This window comes from Salmo trutta, chromosome 36 (genome assembly GCF_901001165.1).
Source record: "Salmo trutta chromosome 36, fSalTru1.1, whole genome shotgun sequence".
Taxonomy (NCBI): Eukaryota; Metazoa; Chordata; class Actinopteri; order Salmoniformes; family Salmonidae; genus Salmo; species Salmo trutta.
The window spans coordinates 37,242,766-37,249,494 of record NC_042992.1 but is presented as its reverse complement, the minus strand read 5'-3'; the positions used below and the strand labels follow the sequence as shown (position 1 = coordinate 37,249,494).

General features: G+C 43.8%; 1 long non-coding RNA gene across 1 annotated transcript; it reads right to left on the bottom strand.

Annotated features, from left to right (window-relative positions):
* Positions 1-2,834: 2,834 nt before the first annotated feature.
* Positions 2,835-4,476, bottom strand: LOC115176018 (uncharacterized). The gene is made up of 2 exons (XR_003872139.1): positions 4,219-4,476; positions 2,835-3,206 (listed from the first exon to the last, which is right to left on the bottom strand). It is a non-coding gene; the product is annotated as an uncharacterized LOC115176018 (long non-coding RNA).
* Between the last annotated feature and the right edge of the window lie 2,253 nt (positions 4,477-6,729).

The following is a 6,729-nucleotide window of genomic DNA, read 5'->3' as shown; positions in this document are numbered from 1 at the left end:
GTACAAAAGCATCTATATCCAAAGTAAAACGAGTCCTATATCGACAAACTGAAAAGCCGCTCAGCAAGGAAGAATCCACTGCTCCAAAACCGCCATAAAAAATCCAGACTACGGTTTGCAACTGCACATGGGGACAAAGATCGTACTTTTTTAACAAAAATAGAACCGTTTGGCCATAATGACCATCGTTATGTTTGGAGGAAAAAGGGGGAGGCTTGCAAGCCGAAGAACACCATCCCAACCATGGGGGTGGCAGCATCGGGGGTGGCAGCATCATGTTGTGGGGGTGGTTTGCTGCAGGAGTTACTGGTGCACTTCACAAAATAGATGGCATCATGAGGCAGGAAATTATGTGGATATATTGAAGCAACATCTCAAGACATCAGTCAGGAAGTTAAAGCTTGGTCGCAAATGGGTCTTCCAAATGGACAATGACCCCAAGCATACTTCCAACGTTGTGGCAAAATCGCTTAAGGACAACAAAGTCAAGGTATTGGAGTGGCCATCACAAAGCCATGACCTCAATCCCATAGACAATTTGTGGGCAGAACTGATTAAGCGTGTGCAAGCAAAGAGGCCTACAAACCTGACTCAGTTACACCAGCTCTGTCAGGAGAAATGGACAAAAATTCATCCAACATATTGTGGGAAGCTTGTGGAAGGCTACCCGAAACGTTTGACCCAAGTTAAACAATTTAAAGGTAATGCTACCAAATACTAATTGAGTGTTATGGAAACTTCTGACCCACTGGGAATGTGGTGAAGGAAATAAAAGTTGAAATAAATCATTCTCTACTATTATTCTGACATTTCATATTCTTAAAATAAAGTGGTAATCCTAACTGACCTAAAACAGGGAATTTTTACTAGGATTAAATGTCAGGAATTGTGAAAAACTGAGTTTAAATGCTCCAGGTGCTGTCCCCAGTCCACCTGGCCGTGCTGCTGCTCCAGTTTCAACTGTTCTGCCTGCGGCTATGGAACCCTGACCTGTTCACAGGACGTGCTACCTGTTCATCGGACGTGCTACCTGTCCCAGACCTGCTGTTTTCAACTCTCTAGAGACAGCAGGAGCGGTAGAGATACTCTCAATGATCGGCTATGAAAAGCCAACTGACATTTCCTCTTGAGGTGCTGACTTGTTGCACCCTCAACAACTACTGTGATTATTATTATTTGACCCTGCTGGTCATCTATGAACATGTGAACATCTTGGCCATGTTCTGCTATAATCTCCACCCAGCACAGCCAGAAGAGGACTGGCCACCCCTCATAGCCTGGTTCCTCTCTAGGTTTCGGCCTTTCTAGGGAGTTTTTCCTAGCCACCGTGCTTCTACACCTGCATTGCTTGCTGTTTGGGGTTTTAGGCTGGGTTTCTGTACAGCACTTTGAGATATCAGCTGATGTAAGAAGGGCTATATAAATACATTTGATTTGATTTGACTATGGCCACAACAGTGGTGATGCATTGTATACCAACGGGAGATTTACAGAGCCAATTAAGCAACGACATAGATGGCTCTCACCTCAAGTTCTCCAGAAAGTCGAACAACAGGTGTACAACTTGGTGTCACAAGGAACACTGAAAGGAAGCTGCACTACGTGGGCTTTGCCGGCAGTCATCTTCTTCAAGAAGGATGGTAGTGTACTCTTGTGTTGCGATTATAGGAGGTTGAATCAGGTGACCTGCAAGGATGCTTACCCCCTTCCTCATGTGGAGGAGTCCCTAGATGCTTTGGGCAACTCCTGCATCTTCTCGACGTTGGATACTTCCAGGTTGCGGTGAGTGAGGATCAAATGAAGACTGCTGTGACCACTCCCTTTAGCCGGTTCAAGTGGACCCGTATGCCCTTCAGGTAATGCAATGCGCCGGCCACATTCCAGCGCCTCATGGAGGTGGTGCTTGGAAGACCTGGCCCTTGACTCTGCTGGTGTATCTAGATTATATTGTTTTCTCAAAGGGTTTTGATGAGCACTGTGAGAAAAGTTGGATGACGCATTCACCCGACTGAGGGAACACAACATGAAATTAAAGCCGAGAAATAAATGCTTCACAGAGTTCCCATCTCAACATCAACTGTTCAGAGGAGACGGCGTGATCATGGTCGAATTGCTGCAAAGAAACCACTACTAAAAGGACACTAATAATAAGAAGAAACTTGCTTGGGCCAAGAAACACCACCAATGGCCTTTGGTCTGATGAGTCCAAATGTAAGATTTTTGATCCAACTGCTGCGTCTTTGTGAGACGCAGAGTAGGTGAACGGATGATCTCCGCATGTGAGGTTCCCATCACGAAGCATGGAGGAGGAAGTGTGATGATGTGGGGTGCTTTGCTGGTGACACTGTCTGTGATTTATTCAGAATTAGTGGGACTATCATTTACTTTTCAACAGGACAATGACCCAACACACCTCCATGCGGTGTAAGGGCTATTTGTCCAAGAAGGAGAGTGATGGAGTGCTGCATCAGATGACCTGGCCTCCACAATCATCCGACTTCAACCCAACTGAGATGGTTTGGGATGAGTTGGACCGCAGAGTGAAGGAAAAGCACCCAACAAGTGCTCAGCATATGTGGGAACTCCTTCAAGACTGTTGGAAAAGCATTCCAGGTGAAGCTGGTTGAGAGAATGGCAAGAGTGTGCAAAGCTGTCATCAGGGAACAGGGTGGCTACTTTGACTGATACTGTACATCATTGGAGAAAGGGATCTCGCAAGGCTATTTTCTTGCCTGCCGAACCCCCCCTTCTTTCTTGGGACTGCAAGGCCTGGCACATTTCAGAATCATTTTGGTAGCTCAGAAAGAAAAATTAGAGTATAAAGAAACATACACTTTTGTTTTAGAAACATTTTGTAATGTTTAAGAAAATAATGATAATACACAAATATTGTCACACAATAACATCAAAGTTTAGCTTGTTAACAAACATTAAATAAGAAATACAAATTTCGATCTTTGCATAATAAGATATTAAATGACAAATCAAATATAAAGAGACAATAAATAGCATAAACAAATATTGGAAACCTGCAACAGCTCAACTGAACATTTAGTCATTTTTATGGAAAGATTTCCAGGTGATACCATCGCCTGGAACTCAAGCCTAACCTAGTCCTGACAGGCAGCGCAGACATAATCCTCCAATGATGGAATGGTTTTCATACAGGACTGGTGGAACCATCGTGGGCAGCGGTCACAACCAATCTGAAATTTATGATGAAAAATGTTAATATATTTAAAACATTAAATACATTTTCTTGAATTGCAATTATTTCATTATCAGACAAAGCGGATGATACTAACTCTAGAAATATTACTGCTTATGAAAATTCATACTCCTAAAAATGTGAACAAGCAGTTAGTGTCTTCATCATTATTGTCCACCTCCCCACAGAAGTGGCACAGTTGGCTCAGGTTATCTAGCAAAACATAATGTCAAGTAGTCTATACATCTTTACATGTATTTTTCTGCAGAAACAGGAAACAAGGGAATAGTATAGGTTTCTTATAACATAATTATTTAAATACATGCGTTTCAGCACCAGCACCTCTGGCACTAGCATCTACCTCAAGTTTAAACGGTTGTTCAAAATCCGGAGCAGCAAGTACAGGGGTATTATATAAGAGTGCTTTAGCAGTATCAAAAGCTACCTGACAATCAGGGGACCACTCAAACGATCTAGCCAGACTGAGCAAATCGGTCAATGGAGCAACTACCGCAGAGAAACGTGCGGGGAACGCAGTTATAGCCAAGACCTTGGCATCAACAGGGCGCACCTGTCCATGGCCGACCTCTTTGCCAAGATAGGCAACAGTGGCCTTCCCAAACTCGCACTTTGCCAAGTTCAGGGTTAGAGAAGCAGCTGCCAAACACTCACATACTACCCTTAGAGAGTTAGCATGATCTGACCACTCAGACGAATAATTCACTAGATCATCAAGGTAGGCACTACAATTTGGAACGCCAGTTAATACCGAGTTAACCAGTCGTTGGAAAGTGGCTGGTGCATTCCGTATCCCAAAAACCATGACAGAGTATTGTAGGAAGTTGTCTGGGGTCACAAAGGCAGAAATCTCAGAAGCACGCGAGGTTAACAGAACCTGCCAGTAACCTTTTAACAGATCTAATTTAGTTACATACGTAGCTGCACCAACAGTGTTGATACAGTCGTCCAGTCTGGGTAACGGGAACAAATCTGGCATTGACAGAATTTACCTTTCGATAATCCGTACATAACCTGGATGTACCATCAGGTTTAGGAACCAGAATGCAAGGAGAACTCCAAGGGCTTGAACTCGGCGTAGCCAGGTCATTCTTCAACAAATATCTCACCTCATCCCTCATTATCTTCCTCTTAGAAGCGTTGACACAATATGGGTGTTGCTTGATAGGGGCAGCATTTCCAACATGAATGTCATGTTCCAACATGTTTGTGCGAGTAGGAACGTCATTAAAGAGACATGGGAAACTGTAGTAGCCTCACAATATCGTCGGCCTGTCCGTCCGTTAAATGAACCAGACCTGACTGGAGAGACAGCAGCATTTCTGAGTTGGGCAATCTAACACACTGCTGCTGAGTATTGCGCAACTCTAATCCATCAACATCATTAATATGACAGTCCACTATCATAGCAGACAAGCAGAGGAGACAGTACCTGCCGCTGTTTTTGAACTATCTAACTGGGTGATGGTCGGGTGTGGTATGCTTTCAACATGTTAATGTGGCACACAAACAAGATTGGCGTTTTCTATCAGGAGTTTGAGCCTCATTTTTTCTGGCGTGCTTGATGTACTGCTGGCCGACTTGGGCTAAAAGTAGGCAACTCAGTGGCTCTACTCTCAGTATGAGCCGAAAACACGCTCTTGTGGGTCAACACAAACTTGTCTGCCAACAGACGCTTCTGACAGGGAGGATACTTTCTGTTAGTTTAGGTAAACTACAATGCGTTCGGGTAAGCAATTTTTTAATTCTTCCAACAAGATTAATTCCCGGAGAGAGTTGAAATCAGTTACCTTGTTAGCAACATGCCATTTATCAATCAGATTTCCCTTGTCTCTAGCAAATTCCACACAAGTCTTACTAGAATATTTTCTATGAGACCTAAATCTCTGTCGGTATTGTTAGGGTTTAACCAACTATTTGTTTGCATAACCAATATAATACAACTATTTAAACCTATATAATAAAATTAGTTGTGGTGCATAACTTATGAATACTAATGCTAAACATAAGAGGTTTATATTGTATTAACATAGATTGAGCGACATATAATAGACATGACTAACTGGAGGGTTGCTGGCTAGTAGTGTAGGCTGAGTAGACTCGTGACACACACACACACACACACACACACACACACACAATGCCTGGTTGTCGGGCCGCTCAAGGACAGGTGTATGTGAGGAACTGATAGAGGGGAGAATGGCTGTGGCACAAGAACAGGCACTGTCCTTGGGTGTCTGACTCTCGGGTACACACACGAAGATAAGCTAGAAGACAACTATGCTTGGCAACAAAGATGCGTCTAGAGGCTGGGACCAGCCTGCACGCCAACGATAGGCTGGAGTAAGTCTAAACCACACCCAAGCCTCTACAATGACAGGCCCTCAGGGAGAGGGAACTACGTCTGTCAAGAAGTATTTAAGGAAGAATTTATGTAATTTCAGTTCTCTGTTTGCCCTGCGAGGTGTTACAGTGAACCCGTATATACGAAGATTGCATTTACCATTTATTCTGCTTGACTAATTCTATTAATAAACAGCTGAAAATATATTCAGTAGCCTAGTGTTACATTTTGTTCTGATACCAGAATTGAATTGACGCAGCCCTGACAGTATGCCTCAGGAACAAGCTCATAAGCGCGAAGAACGGTAGCTTTGACCACTTCATAATTCAAACTGTCTTCAAGAGGTAGCGCTGACAAAACCTCTTGGGCTTTACCAGTTCATTTACACTGAAGTAATAGGCACCATACCTCTTCAGGCCATTTCAATGCTACGGCTATATGTTCAAAAACACAATAGGAGTCAACCTCTGTTTCTGAACAAAGGTACCAAGGCAATCTGCCTACTAATGTCCAACGTGTAGGAATCTACAGCTGGTGAGGTCGGCTCACTAACAGGCACAGCAGGAACGGAGGCTAGCCTCGCCGTCTCTGCCTCCAGCTCCATCTGGCGCATTTTGAACTCCAACTGCCGCTGTTCTCTTTCTGCCTCAATTTTACACATTTCCAAATGGAGATGTCCTCGCCTAATTTGGGCTCTCTTCCGCCTCCAGTTGGAGCTGTGTCGAACGGCCATTCCTCAGGGCATCACCGTTTGACAGTGGGGAGAGTTGCTCAAAATGGCAACATCCCCTACAGGGGTGGTAGGCTCAGGCAGCGGTAACACAAGCGCTTGCTCTTCCAACAAAACATTTAACACCAGTTGTTTAACCTCTGCTTTAACTGAACTCTGCGGAATAGATACAGAATAATGGTCAGCCAAGGTCAGTAAATCAACTCTACGACATTTGTCAAAAACCTCCCACGTAGGGTTATCCAAAAAGGATTTCAAATCAAAAGTTGCCATTTTGAACTACCACTAAAACAAGAGCACAAAAACAAAAGAGAGATGGCTCTAGTGACAACTGATTGGGTTTCTTATAAACCAAGGGGATGTGATTGGGTAAATGAAAAGGAGCAGGTGTGTCTTCAGATTGGCGACTGATGACTGCCACCTGTGACT